The 15,574-nt window shown below is 36.3% G+C and overlaps 1 long non-coding RNA gene across 2 annotated transcripts in view; it reads right to left on the bottom strand.

Annotated features, from left to right (window-relative positions):
• Positions 1-634: 634 nt before the first annotated feature.
• LOC141278188 (uncharacterized) overlaps positions 635-15,574 on the bottom strand; it is a 498,343-nt gene continuing 483,403 nt past the window's right edge. For both annotated transcript variants that reach the window (XR_012330532.1, XR_012330533.1), the window contains 3 exons: positions 9,865-10,737; positions 9,221-9,346; positions 635-857 (listed from right to left, as the gene is read on the bottom strand). This is a non-coding gene — a long non-coding RNA (uncharacterized lncRNA). The remainder of the gene's footprint in view (positions 858-9,220; positions 9,347-9,864; positions 10,738-15,574) is intronic.

Below are 15,574 nucleotides of genomic sequence, written 5' to 3'. Positions count from 1 at the left end.
AATGTAGTCAATGTGTAGTACACTTCTAATGCAGTCTGTTTGCGTTCCTATGGTACAGAGAGTTGCTTCAGCTTCAACTCCAAGTTCTAGGATTATTTTCATGGTCTTGTCCATCAACAGTTGTTAGTTGTTGTTCTTATGAGGGAGAGGGAAGTCAGGATTGACCAATGTTGCCATCTTGGTGATATCACTCTTCATGGCTTTTCCAATATCTAGCTTCCTCTCCTTTTCTAACTCGCAGGCATTTTCTTAATAATGCTCTTGCATGTTTAATCCCATCTTGGTGTCTGCTGCTCAGGGAATCCAAACGAACAATGAATAAAGTGAAAATATTTTCAGTAATTGCTTTAACTGAAAAGCAAGTAAAATTCTGTGAGCAAAACAGATCCTGGAGTCAGATCACATGGTGGTGTGCAGCATAACTAAAACCTAGGCTTGGGCTTCGCTGGTGGTGCAGTGGTTGGGAGTCCGCCTGCCGATGCAGGGGACACGGTTTGTGCCCCGGTCTGGGAGGATCCCACATGCCACGGAGCGGCTGGGCCCGTGAGCCATGGCCGCTGAGCCTGCGCGTTCAGAGCCTGTGCTCCGCAACGGGAGAGGCCACAACAGTGAGAGGCCCGCGTACCGCAAAAAAAAAAAAACCACAAAAAACCTAGGCTTTATCTTACCTCTGTTTTCTCATCTGCAGCAAATGAGTTAATATACTGCTCAGATTTCAGTCATAGTTGTAGCATACACTTCCATGCTAAGCATGTCCATTATTTTTTCACTTTTTTGCTTTGGGTCTTTCTTGAAGCTGTGGAGGCTACTCAGGCAACTGGCAGGTACAGTCTGGATATTCTGGGAAGTTACCATCCCTGGGGAAACATTCAATGGAATACATGTCAATGGATAAATGTCCCAGCCCCTATCCTTTAGATAGATTGTTCTGGAAGTCATTCTCTGTGCTTCTCAGAGGTCCCTGCAGGATCGACCCTCTACTGCCTAGAGCAGCAAAAATCAGCAACATGGTTAAAAAGTTAAAAAAAAATCAGCAACATTACTGTTTTTGGCTTTCTTCCTTCCCTGTCCCACTCTCCTCCATCCTTTCCTCCTGATTCCTAGGATAACTTCTGAGTACTCCTGATTCCTAGGATAACTTCTGAGTAAACTATCTGCACCAAAGCCCTTGCCTCAGGTTCTACTTTGGGAGAACTCCAAGGCAAGATATCATCTCTCTAAAATAGTGACAGGAATTTTTAAGATGATCAACTTCTATCATGAACATTCCACCAAATGTTAATATGGCATATGTGGCACTTAATAATTTGGTCGCTTGGCTACCCTTTAATCATTCACAACTCTTCAGCACACACTGTGTCCCATACCAAACAACATACAATTCTAATCAAAGTGCTTTTTTAGCCACATCACTATACCTTTCATATGCTAGTTTTTCCTTCTCCATCAACCTGAGGAAAATAATACAGAAGTTCATTTACCAGTTTTGACACTTTATCTACCCACCTCAGCAAATCAGTAGTAAATGTAGAGGCCTCTGCAACAGCATGTATCACGTTGCATTGTAATTGTTAATTCATATGCCTAAATTCCTTACTGGAATAGAAGGACAGAAATCTTGTCTTCTAGAGTGGCTTGCACATTGTATGGTACTTGGAAGTTTCTCAAGCATTTTTTCCCATAAATGAGCAAAGCAATTATTAACAAAATAATATTTAAAGCAGAGCAAGATATGATACAGAGATAGTATAAATGAGAAGGCTTTAATGTTACCTGTCTTGCTCTTAATACTTGTCGTATCTTATGATAATAATTACTTTTAGCTACTAATTAAGCTTTTTAATAACTAAGTTTTTTACCATAATTAAAGCAAATGTTAACTTTAACTAGTAGAGGAAATGGTTTTATCCTAGAAATTCTCTTTCCTATGTAATCTGATCAGAGTCTCATTTTTCATATAGAGGTTTAAAAGGATAAGGGAAAGAAATTCACCAACACCAACTCCTATTTGTATAGTACTAGCATTGCATTATCTCCTTTGATCTTTACTAACAATTTAGAAAAATCAGATATTACTGTTTCCATTTAAAAGATGAGGAAACTAATACTTTAAAAGTTAAAATGAATCACTCAAAAGCACACAGATGAGAAGTGCGAGGCTAAGATTTAAATCTAGAAATGCTAAACATTAAGTACTTTTCATCTAACTCAAACCTCCTGGCATTATCATTATCTGAGATAAAATGACAGATGCTATATAGAAATTAAAGCCAATGCATCTTGTTAACATATTGCCAAATACCTAATACAGTATGTTGAGGGGGCATATTCTGGAATGAAAACATTATTTTTAATAAAGATATTATAAAATAAAGGAAAAATCTGGAAAGTACATATCATGAATATGAGTGTTTTTATAAAGTTAAAAGTACTCTTACTGTATGATCCAGAAATTCAACACCTAGGTATTTACCCAAGAAAAATGAAAAGATATGTCCACACAAAACCTGTGAGTGAATATTTAGGACTGCTTTTTTACATAATCATCACTCAAACTGGAAACAATATGGTATGTCTATTCAATGGAATATCACCCAGCACTAAAAAGTGAATTTACTGTTACATAAAATGACATGGACATATCTTAAAAGCATTATGCTACCTGAAGAAGGTCAGACACACAGTATGATTCCATTTATATGATTGATTGATAGTCTGAGAAAGACACAACTATAGGGACAGACATTAGATCAGTGGTTACCAGGAGATAGTGGTAGGGGAGCAGGTTAGCCCCAAACTTTTGGAAGTGATGGAAATGTTCTATATTCTGAGATAGTGGTTATGTGACTTGATACATTTGTCAAAAATTCATTTAACTGCACACCTAAAGAGTATATTTTACTCTAAATTATACCTGGATAAACCTGAAAATGTCTGAATGGTAAGATAGATACATGGACAACCTTTAATTTGAAAGGAATTTACATCTTCAGTCATATTTTTCATAAGTAATCACAAAATACAATGCAATTATAATCAAGATCCTTTGTAATGTCTCCAGCAATTTCTAACATTTACATGAAAGAGCTAAAGACCAGATTAAGCATGATATTTTGAAGGCGCACAGGTTGGAGTGACTTGCTTTAATCAGATATCGAGACATTATAAAGCTATAGTAATTAAAATGTGTGCTATTGGCTCAGGGAAAGATAGATCAATAGGAAAAAATAGAGCACTGAATAAGAGAATAAAAAGAGAAGGCATTAAAAATCAGAGGGGAAAAGTAGTTACTTCTTAGTAAACAGTGTCAGAGCAATCCATTTCTATTATAAAATTAGATGCCTGTGTCAAACCATGCACAAAATTACTAGGTATATGACAAAGACCTAAACAAGAAAATTTTTTAAAAACTTTAAAACTATAATAAATACTATTATAAAATTTGGGCGGGGAAGGTTTTCCTTGAAAACAAAACAGCTATAGTAAAAAGGACCATAAAAGTACAAGGACCATAAAGTTTGTTTTCCTCTAAAACAAAACTGCTACAGTAAAAAGGACTATAAAGTTAAGAGAAATAAACTGAAAAATACAACCAACATGCACTACAGGCAATAGAAAAAATTCAAATAATCTCTATCAGTCAATAAGAATATGATAATCCCATAGAAAAGGCACAAAGGATATGGGTATGGCTAACTCAAGGAAGAAGACAAAGAAGACAGATACAGACATCATTAGTGGTGGAGAAAAGAAAATGCAAAACAAGATGAGATGTCATTTCAAATCCATTATATTGGAAAAATTATATTAACTCCAAATGATAGGAACTGGGAATGAAAATCTCATACACAGCTAGTGGGAGTATAAATTGGGTTTGGAGGGTAATTTGGCAATATCTCAAGTTGAAAATAAGCATATCCTACAGCCCAACAGTTCCATTTCTCAGCATATTCTCACATATTCACGTAAGATATATGCACAGAGACATCCACTAGCATTGTTTGTAATAGGGGAAAATGAAAATAATGCAAATACCTGTCAATAAAGGGATAGATAATTAAATCATAGTACATATATACAATGGACTATGATACAGCACCAAAATAAATAAATTAGCATCACTAGTTCTAAGTGGCTTAATTTACATGGAATAATTAGAAAACAATGCTGAGAGAAACTTTAAACTAAAATAATCCATAATCGTACCAAGAGCCTTAAATATAGATAATTTGGTCTTTTCCCAACTTAAGTAGCTTTTCCACTTGTGTTAGTTCCATCCATCTATTCCTCATTGAAGGGTTATGCATTGGTATCTCTGCCCGTTAAAACCTTCCTTAAACATTCTTCAATACTGAGCACAGATTGTATCTTCTATATGAATATTTCCTAATATGTCATTGTTAGAATTTATATTTCTCTCCTCTGGTTACTTGAACCAAATGGAAATATAATGACAAAAAAAAGCCTCAGAAATTGTGGTTTAGTATCCTCATTATATATAATCAGGAAAACCAAATGCATAGAGGTTGACCTAACCAAAAAAGCAAAGACTAACATCCCCATGACAAAGATACCTTTGCTTCTATAGACAGCCACCAAACTCTTAGCCATTGACTATCTACATATGTTCAGCGCATCTGCTCAATTGGCATGATGTAAAAAATTCCCATTCTGGCAGGAGATGATGTTTCAGTCTATTTTTGCAAACTTTAAGCATACGTTGTGATGGGTTAAGTGCAACAAAGATTATAATAAACTTACTTACAGCTGTGCTCAAACTTCAAAATTCATTCCCCAAACTACAAGGAACAGAATCCTATTTACACCAATATGACTTATAGTCATAGTGAGACAATGAAACACACTTTTTAAAAATTGTTTTTAGGTTAAAGCAAATTGAAATTACTGGAACATCATTTTAAGAAGACATGGGTATAAGTATCAATTTTTACTTTTAACCTGGAATCAAAACTCTGCTTTTTTTTTGTTTTCTTTTTCTTGTCATTACACTGATTCAGTTCATTTTAGTTCCTTCTGGGAGGAATATGTGAAAATAAAATTTCTCAGGTGTGGATGAATTAGATTATATTATTAGCCAAATAGTATGTGCTACTCTCAGGAAGGATCACCAGTAAAAGTGTAAACCCGGTCTTCCTTATATGCAGAAGAGTTAAAATGATCATTTGATGCTTTATTTTTCCATTGTTCATTCTTTTATGTTTTTATTCTAACAAAATCTATGTTATCATGTTACTATAGTCGACATTTATTCCTAATTGTTTTTTATTAGGCCATTGAGTCATGTTGCTTAAGAATTATTCAGTTATGAGAATTAGTACTACAGTCCAGTTTTTTCCCTGATATTTCAAAAATTTACATTCAATAAGCTATAAAAGTCTGTATACCCTTAAACCTAATAAACGGATTTCTAGGAATTTATCCTGAGAACATGGACACTGATGGGCATATGGAAATGCACACAAAAAAAAAGTGTACATTTATTATAATAGTGGAAACTGTAAATAATGTCCTAAAGAGTAAACTGGTTAAATAAGTGATGATATATCTCAAAGGAAAGGCTCTGTGATGATTAAAATTGTTAAATAAATAGACAATTAACTTTTCAAGAGTGTTCTGTAAAACACTAGTCCTACAAGATGTTCATAGGCATTTTAGATTCTCATCCCAGGGGTTAAATATGTGTGAGAAATGCTCAGAATGCTTTCAGTTGTGAGTAACAATACACCTAATTCCACCTGGCTTAAGTCCTTAAAGGAATGTCTTCATTCATTTAATTAGAAGTCTAAAGAAAGTCTAAATATTCAGCAATATTTCAGCCAAGGCACTAGCTCCATTCTTCTGTGCTTCTCTTAGCCCTGTCTTCCTCCACATGTTGGCTTTATCCTCAAATTTGCTTTCCTCATGGTCACAACTATTGGGGAAATATAATAAGCATTATACCAGAATGTGACATACACCACAGAGAGTCACTAAGAGATTGCAAAGGCAAACAGAAATCTCACCCTTTTATATAGCCAAGAAGATACAATCCATTACACATGTTCTCAAGATAAATAACTAGTCAAGTAAGAGAACAGCACATTTGTCACATATAGCTCATCCTAAATTCACTTGGTAATGGGGGGTGACCATCTGTGTTAGCTAATTGACTTTATTCAAAGGAACAGTAAAATTCTCATATCTTTATGACCAGAGGTAATTTTGCTATTTAGAGTGAGTGTCCCTGCCAAAATTAGGCTCCTACCTTCACACAGAAATTGATTGAGAGATAGCCATCAAAGAGATGGCTCTCAGGTACTTGAAAAAGACATTCTGGGGTCACAAAGCCGGCCTAAGTCTTATTTGGCTTTTAAAAGGATTTACATACTTTCAAACAGGCAGAGAAAGAACTTACAAGTTTCCTAAGGTAAATGCTCCAGGAAAATAAGGAGAAAAGTCACTTCTCTTATTTTCAACAGGAAAATTTAGGCTTCTTATTTTTATTTTGTATTTGTCCTTACACAACAAAGCTGCCAGTCCCAATCTGGGCAATGCGTTTCGTCCTATCTTTCCCCTAAGTATAGAGTAAAAGTCCTTCTCTTTAGTCTGATGGAATAAATCTGGTAAAACAAAATAACAACCGAAAACTATGTACCTGTTATCTTAGGCGTGGTAACTGGTTAACTATCAATCGCTTCAATAAGAACTCTGGGGCTTCCCTGGTGGCACAGTGGTTGAGAATATGCCTGCTAATGCAGGAATCTGCCTGCTAATGCAGGGGACATGGGTTCGAGCCCTGGTCTGGGAGGATCCCACATGCCGCGGAGCAACTTGGCCCGTCAGCCATGGCCGCTGAGCCTGCGCGTCTGGAGCTTGTGCTCCGCAGCAAGAGAGGCCGCGATAGTGAGAGGCCCACGCACCGTGATGAAGAGTGGCCCCTGCTTGACACAACTAGAGAAAGCCCTCACATAGAAACGAAGACCAAACACAGCAAAAATTAATTAATAAACTCCTACCCCCAACATCTTCTTAAAAAAAAAAAAAAAACAACAATAAGAACTCTGACAAGAGAAATTGGAATTACCTGCCTTTGAGTCCTTCGGAACACACTCTTGGAGGCAGAGTTGAGTTAATTCAGCTGGAACCACACAGGTGTCAAACAATGAGAAGGAAGAGGAGGAGAGGAGGGAAAAGAGGAGCATCCATTCTGACAGGAAGTCAGCAGCATAGCTGAAAATAACATTTTCTGATTCTCATCCCCATTTCCTTTCTTTCCCGCCACCTGCCTTCAAGTTAGTGTTATGGGGCTGCACATATATATAGTTCAGTAGTGCTGCTACTGCTTAGTCCTGTCTTGGAACTTCTCTTGGTTTACCTTCAAAGCTGTGGTTCATTATTTTGACATCCTAAGTAAGGGTGAACCTTCTACCAAGTAATGGCCAAAGGTCACTAGCACCAAGACAAGTAAGAAAAGAAATTACATGGAAAAATTCTGCTGGTTTCAGAGGTGGGAGAAAATAATTAAACAGCTAGAAATATTTCCTTGTGTGGTAATATGAACGTCTTCCGAACAGTAGCAGCATTGTTCAGTACGTTTTTCTCCAGAGGTGCTGCTTTGAATGGGAATGTACATATTTGAACATAACTAAGTCATAAAAGCTTAAATTTATTTATTTATTTATTATTTTTTTACTTTTTGGTACGTGGGCCTCTCCCTGTTGTGGCCTCTCCCGTTGCGGAGCACAGGCACCGGACGCACAGGCTCAGCGGCCATGGCTCACGGGCCCGGCCGCTCCGCGGCATGTGGGATCCTCCCGGACCGGGGCACGAACCCGTGTCCCCTGCATCGACAGGCGGACTCTCAACCACTGCGCCACCAGGGGAGCCCAAAAAAAGCTTAATTTTAAAAGGTCTCGATTCTTTCCAGTAAAGGAAATCACTACTTTTTGCTATGTTGTTCATTAATATATAAATATCCTCAATTTGAATATTATAAACTAGTGGTCTACCTTGCTAAATAGTCTGACAAACATTCAATCTAATCAATAGCAACCCTTTATAAGTTTAAACATCTCTCATTTCCTGGCAGGTTCACTGAGTCATTAAATACCACCTCCTGTGGATATCACAGCTATAAAATGTTAGTTGGCTGGATTGTTGTATTTTACTTCGCTGATGGTGATGGCATACGGACATTTTAGTGTGTTCTGGTGCACTAATAATAAAGACTACAAAACTTTCATTCATTCAAAACTGCAAAATTATGTTGTAAAAATGGTAGGATTAGAGTGTATCTTGGTTATTTCCTTACATACCTCTAGATAAAAGGTTTGTCGTGGTTAATTGTATGTCAACTTGACTGGCCCACAGGAGCCAGATAGTTCAACATTGTTCCAAGTGTGTATGAGGGTGTTTCTGGGTGAGATTAGCATTTGAATCAGGAGACTGAGTAAGGAAGATTGTCATCCCCAATGGAGGCGGGCCTCATCGAATCTGTTGACGTGAATAGAACATTAAGAAGTAAGTCAGAGGGCTTCCCTAGTGGCGCAGTGGTTGAGAGTCCACCTGCCGATGCAGGGACATGGGTTCGTGCCCTGGTCTGGCAGGATCCCACATGCCGCGGAGCGGCTGGGCCTGTGAGCCATGGCCGCTGAGCCTGCGCATCCGGAGCCTGTGCTCCGCAACGGGAGAGGCCACAACAGTGAGAGGCCCGCGTACCGCAAAAAAAAAAAAAAAAAAAAAAAAAAAAAGAAGTCAGAAAGAGAAAAACAAATACCGTATGCTAACACATATATATGGAATCTAAGGGAAAAAAAAAAGGTCATGAAGAACCTAGGGGTAAGACGGGAATAAAGCCACAGACCTACTAGAGCATGGACTTGAGGATATGGGGAGCGGGAAGGGTAAGCTGGGGCAAAGTGAGAGAGTGGCATGGACATATATACACTACCAAACGTAAAATAGATAGCTAGTGGGAAGCAGCCGCATAGCACAGGGAGATCAGCTCGGTGGTTTGTTACCACCTAGAGGGGTGGGCTAGGGAGGGTGGGAGGGAGGGAGATGCAAGAGGGAAGAGATATGGGAACATATGTGTATGTATAACTGATTCACTTTGTTATAAAGCAGAAACTAACACACCATTGTAAAGCAATTATACTCCAATAAAGACGTTAAAAAAAAAAAAAGAGTAAGGGAGAAAGAATTAGCTCTCTGCACTTACCCGTCTTTGAGCTGGAACACAGCTCTTCTCTTGCCTTCCGACTGGAAGTTGACCATTGGCTCTCCTGAGTCTTCAGCTTGTCAGCTTCAGATCTTGACATTCTTCCATAATCATATGAGCCAATTCCTTAAAATAAGTAAATAAATTGATAGATATGTAGATCCACCCATTGCATCCTATTGATTCTGTTTCTCTGGAGAACTCTAATACGGGTGGGAATGAGGGAAAAGGAAAAGCATACAATGTAAGAACCATAATATTTTAATGTCATTCCATTATAGCCCACACTTGCTATATACACACACACACTCACACACAAATCATCTTTACACCCATTATTTTTATAGATTGCTTAATCATTAGGGTATAACCTTGGAAAAAGTTCTCATAGAACTTCAATTGGAGAATTTTAAATTTGGTCATTTTAACACGGGCACATTTCATCTTTTAGTAGGGGATAAGAGACTTTTACTAAAGCCTTTGGGATGTGGAATACACGTGCTGAGCAGAGCTTTTCTTTACTTAAAACTGCGTTCCAACTGATCCCATCAACAATGGGTTTGTGGTTGCTTCTCTCTTCTCCTACCTGTTTCCAAATGATCTTTGCTCTCTAAATAAGACATCTTCCTGTAACTATTGCTTACCTGTTTGGTAATGGATGTTTTTCTGAGACAGTTCTCTCAGGGCTTCACATTGCTGGGGGCTTCCGTCTTTCTTCTGCCTGGACCTTTCCACTCCCTTTGGCAGCAGAGCACTGCCAAGACTGATGCTAGCAGTGCCTTGAGTGTCAAATTCTCCCTCTTCCCTCCCCTCTCCACAGCCAAAATTGTCTTACTTAAACTCGTACTACTCCTCTCCTCTTTCGTTCAGTTAATATTATAGCACCACTCTACTGGCCAGAGGACATACAACGGTACACAAGAAAAACATCTGACCCCATGAAGCTTACAGTCTAATGGAGGATTCAGATATTAAAAAAAGAGACAAATGACCAGATGGCAACTCCTGGTCGGATCAAATCTGTTTTGCTCATCTTTGAATCCTGAGTACCTGGCAGAATGCCTGGCATGTAGCTGAGTTCAACATTATTTATCAAATAAAAAGTATTTACTCCTAGAATGAATGTATGAATCTGACTTCTATATGAAAGTTGAAGACCTAATAAGAAAGGAGAGTAACTCCAGATTAGAAGGTCTGGAGAGTGCTAACCAACTGAAAGTGCATCAAACAAAGAGAACATGCATAAATGGCACTACATTTTCAAACTGGGCTAAGCTAATTGAGTAATGAGAGATGCTATAACTGACTTACTGACTTTCAACCAAGTATTTGACCTCTTTGTTCCTGAAATGCCTCAATATATAATATGAATGATACTATCTCATTTACATATTTTCTAATATCAAAAGTCTATATAACTTTCACCCTGAATTTGATTCAAACTACAATAAAATAATTGTGCAATTTGAAACCATGATCATGTGGGATGTATTATAGTAGACGAACCAGGAAGGAAACTGCAAGAGAAGGAAAAGAAGAAATCACTATAAATCACAGAACGATGAACTTTGTAGGACAATTTTTTTTCCCTTTTAGTTGTGAAGAAGTAAACAGCCTTAAGTCTGTTTGTTTTATTATAAATTATACAAGCTAATTCAATGACAACTGCACAGTCCTGAGTTCTCTACAGGAATTAGAGCTGTATGAAGTAAATTATTAAAACAGTGCATAGCTAGGAAGAGTTAGTGTCCGAGCTATGTTGTTGCTGCTGCCTTTTTTTTAATAGGAGGGGAATAAATAAAAATTTAAAGAAAAATAACTTTTGAGTTCTTATTTGGACAAAAATTTCTCAACAAACAATCCAGCTTTTCTATAGCCTAATTAGTTTCTTCTTTTGAAATGATCAGCCTCTCCTACTTTATCTTCATTTCTGTAAATAACTAGGTATTATGGCCATGATTCAAACCCATAACTCCAGCAGGGAAAGCAATTATGGCAGAAGCAATGAACACCAATAGGGAATACAAACCTGTAATAAAACATATTTAGGTCTGAAGATCATCTGGGTTTTGCATAATTTAGGTTAGAAAAATATTTAACTGACAGTTAAGATTCAACTAGGAAAATTCTCAGGACTATATTTACACCTAAAGTGTGATAAAGCAGATCCACTGGCGTGCAATCTCACCATGATATATATCAGAATTAGAAAAAGGGGGTGCAAATGATGACAAACACTTGGAGGCTGGAATGTTCAGTCCTTGAAAAGTAGTGCAAAACTGTGAGAATAAAGTGTTATCTAACTTAAGGAGCAAGTTATAAGCAAAGAAGTCTTGTATTGAGATCATTCTTAATTTCTTCAATCAAGTACTTCAGATGGAATCCAAAGTCTTAACATCCATGTCATAGCAAGCAATTTCCAAGCAGAGTTCTTATTGTAAAGGAAAAAAATTGATCCATATCATTTAAGTTTAATACTGATTTGTCTCTACCAAGTGCTTCTCCTGACACCCAGTTTCCTGCACCTTTAAGCAAATTTTCACATGGTCCTTATAAATGAAACAAACAAGAAAGAGTTTACAGAAATCGCAGCCAACTTGAAATTAAGCTTACATTTGTCCTGTTTTAAAAGCCTTTTTAACGTAGGGTGGAAAACTTCCCTTTCTACAAATGTTCTGACACACAGAAAGAAAAAAATTAATCAAATGTTACATGCAAGCCAAAGGAAACTTAATTTAACATTTTTTAAAAGAAAAGGTGGTTGTTTTTTCCATGTTTTAAATTAAGAATGTGGAAAAAATATTTACCTAGTAGAGACTGGAAATGCATGCTTTAGCATGTGTTTATAAATATCATAAGGTAAAGGAGATAGAAGAAAGGAAAGCAGGGAAAGATAAAAATTTAGGAAGCCCTGAATTACATTTTTTAATATAAGTTAAGTGTCCACAAATGCTAGAGGGGCCTTCAAGTTCCACGGAATTTGGAATGTCTATTATCATTGCCTTCTGAGGCTCTTATTAGCTCTCCAGGAGTTAGAAATCTTCCCTTTGCCTGAGGAAAAGCTTCTATTCTCATTTTCAGGCTGCAGAGATATTTTCAAAATAAAGCCTTATTTTTTCCTTGATCTCCTGAGTGTTTATACATGACTTAGGAATTTTTGAAATATGATTTCTCATCTTGGAAAAGCTGATAAATTTGCCCATCAGTTCTAGAAAAGTCGCTTTAACTTTGAAAACTTCCCAGATGAGCTTATGTCAGTTTCTTACATGTTCAGGGCTGTTTATTTCTGTTATCAGACAAATCTCTAAATCTTTCTGGATATTAAGTTTCCCACTTAGAAAATCACTCAATTGACTTGGGTCATCTCCAGAATCCAACCTAGCTTTAATATTCAATCACTCTATCTCTAAATTTGCATTCAGAATCAGTATTTATTTAATGATTCCAAGCATCACTCCCACACACTTTAAAAATCAAACAAACAAAATCTCTTTTTGGTTAGATCAGTCATAGTAGGAATAACCCATATTTTCTTTTCTGAAGTGAAAATCTTTCAGAGAAAAAATGTGAAATGTGTTGACTTTCTTTGCTACTGCAGTTTGAATGAAGAAATTGCTTCAGAGGTCTCTTGGAAGGAAAGCAGTTTGGGTGCTATAGTTACCTACTTCAGAGTCTCCACTTTCCTTCCCTGATTCATCTCCACCTCTGACTAATTTAGGGGACTCTAACTGGACCATCAGTGAACTTCAAGTCTCTTCATTAATTAAAAAACAATATTTTCTTATTATTCTTCTAAGATTTAACAAAATGAGTAGGACCCAATCATCGCCCTCAATTAGTTTAAAATTTAGAATTAGGAGTTTTTAAACAACTGCCTATAATACAAAGCAGTCACGATGGAATAAGAAAAAAAAAACTGTTACAGGAACATAGAGAAATGATGATTTATTACATCTCAGATGTATTAAAGAAGACTTCAAAAAGAAGGCGTTATTTTAGTTGTACTTTGAAGGAAGAGTTAACTTTCAATCCATGTATTAATTGAGCCTCTCAGGAGAGGGATGAGGAGGCATGCTCCCCTCTCCCCTTCCAACCAAAGTGTGCTCTTGTCTCTGAGGTACCACCTGTAGGTGACCAAGAGCAGGTTGATTCATTCATTCAAACAATAGCTATATTTGCCCTTTGAGCACCTAATGCATGCCCACCCAGCACTGGGCTAGGTACTGAGAAATACAGCAGTTATGAGGACAGGGAGGATGCATTGATAAAATGATGCTTTACAGGTCTCCATCAGCTCTAAGATACTATGAAGAACTAAGGTTCAAATTTCCATTTCTTTCTTTTTTCTTTTCTTTCTTTAGAATTTACAAATTTATTTTAAAATATATTGAAAACAGTAGTAGTGAGCCTCATTTGAATAATAAAATAATTTAGTTTTCTGGAACTAAAAAACAAAAAAAAAGTCAAAGATTTTATTTTCAGGTAATAGTCAGGTGTAATTTCCCTGAATAGCTGAGGAATCTGTAGCAAAAAACAGACTTGGTCCTCAAGCATTTCATTCTCTTTTGTTTGTATTATACTATGGGGTGGAAAATTTTGAGAATCAGTGAACTAAATAAGGTACTCCAACTGACCATCTATTTCCTCCACATACCCCTTAAGCTATTTTTTAAACTCCCAGTAAAGTGTGTAAAAGTTATTGTTTTTTATAGATTAGTACATTTTGGTGAAATGGAGCTAGCAATGTGTTGTTATATTAGAAAGAATGAACAAGAGAAAAGGAGAAGAATAAGAGGACCCCCAAATTATTGACGATCAGAGCTAGAAATGACCTCTGAAACAGAACAATTGGTCCACTCATGAAATGGGTAGTAATGTCTTTGAATGTGCCCCCTAATATGTAGAAAAATGTGTGGTTCATATATGACCTCTTATCCTGTGTACATGATACATGTCACTAACTGAACATGATGCTTTTCCTAGCTGAGCCTAGACGCACCAGCATATTCATTATCACAAAATCAGTGCCATGAAACTATTCTCAATCAGAATTAGTGAACAATTTAAAAACTATTTGGGATCCATGACATTGTCCAAATATGTCATTTTACAGATGTGGAAACTGAGGATGAAAAAGTGTTCCTGAGGTGTCCATTTATCTAATTACTGTCAAGGCATGAATAATAGTTTTTTTTCTGTCTTTTCTTCAAGAAATCATTCATTTATTCAATATGTATTGAAGACTTGATATCTGCCAGGCTAGGCACTAAATATTGGGTTATATATATGAAAAAAACATTATTAAAAACTTCAATGGGTTTTTAAAAAATACATCAATGGGACACCTACAAGCTTTTCTGACTGAGCAATGGAAATATTTAAACATAAAATAAAGTTATGAATTTAGACATCTCTAGTTAGCTTTGTAAAAAGCACATATCTTAATTTTTCTGTAAGTGCTATAAAGTAAACATTAATGGGTGTTTAATGAATGCTTATTTTTGCTAGCATGCTAGGTTTAAGTAGGTCAAATTTAGATAACACTGAAACATTGTCTTTTTTTTTTTGCCATGCCACACAGCATGTGGGATACTAGTTCCTCAGCCAGGGATCAAACCCAGGCCCCCTGCATTGGAAGCACAGAGTCTTAACCACTGGACCACAGGGAAGTCCCAAACACTGTCCTATTTTACATTGTATTATTACACGTATTCAAAGTACATTGAGCATCCTAAAACATTACAGTGCTCTGAACACTCCTGCTGAAGTTATGAAAGAATTAAAACTAAACTGAGAATCAAAAGAACAAAGTTCTAATATAATTTCTGTCACTAATTATGTGCCTTGGTCATAAAATTTGATTTTTCTGAAGCCTCAAAAGTCTTAGTAAAATGAAAGAAGTGGAAAAAATATTAAAGACTATTTTTGTTTTTAACAACAATTTAAAGCAATCAATATTTTAGATTTTTTGTTTCACAGCTGTTCTTATCTTTCTCTTCTGTAGGTTGTTTATATCTACCCTTTTGTGTTTGAACTAGCTCATTTACAAACAAAGCAAACTCAGCAAACAAAAAAGCAAAGTCTGAATGTATAACATTTGAATAACCCAAATTAACTTCTACAATTGAAAAACAAAATTATTGAAGTTAGAATCTCAGTAGATAGATCAAACACTAGCTTAGGCACAGCTGTAGGAAATTAAAAATAAGAATATAGACCTGAATAAAATGTACAGAATGAAACACAGAGAGAAATAAACATACAATTGAAACACTTTAGTTTAAATTAATTCATGGACATTTTCCACAATTGTCTGTATTAGTATACTAGTGTTTTATTATTACTTTAACTGTC

This window comes from Tursiops truncatus, chromosome 3 (assembly GCF_011762595.2).
Source record: "Tursiops truncatus isolate mTurTru1 chromosome 3, mTurTru1.mat.Y, whole genome shotgun sequence".
Classification (NCBI taxonomy): domain Eukaryota; kingdom Metazoa; phylum Chordata; class Mammalia; order Artiodactyla; family Delphinidae; genus Tursiops; species Tursiops truncatus.
Note: the sequence above shows the minus strand (reverse complement) of the source record. Positions and strands in the feature narration are given on the sequence as shown.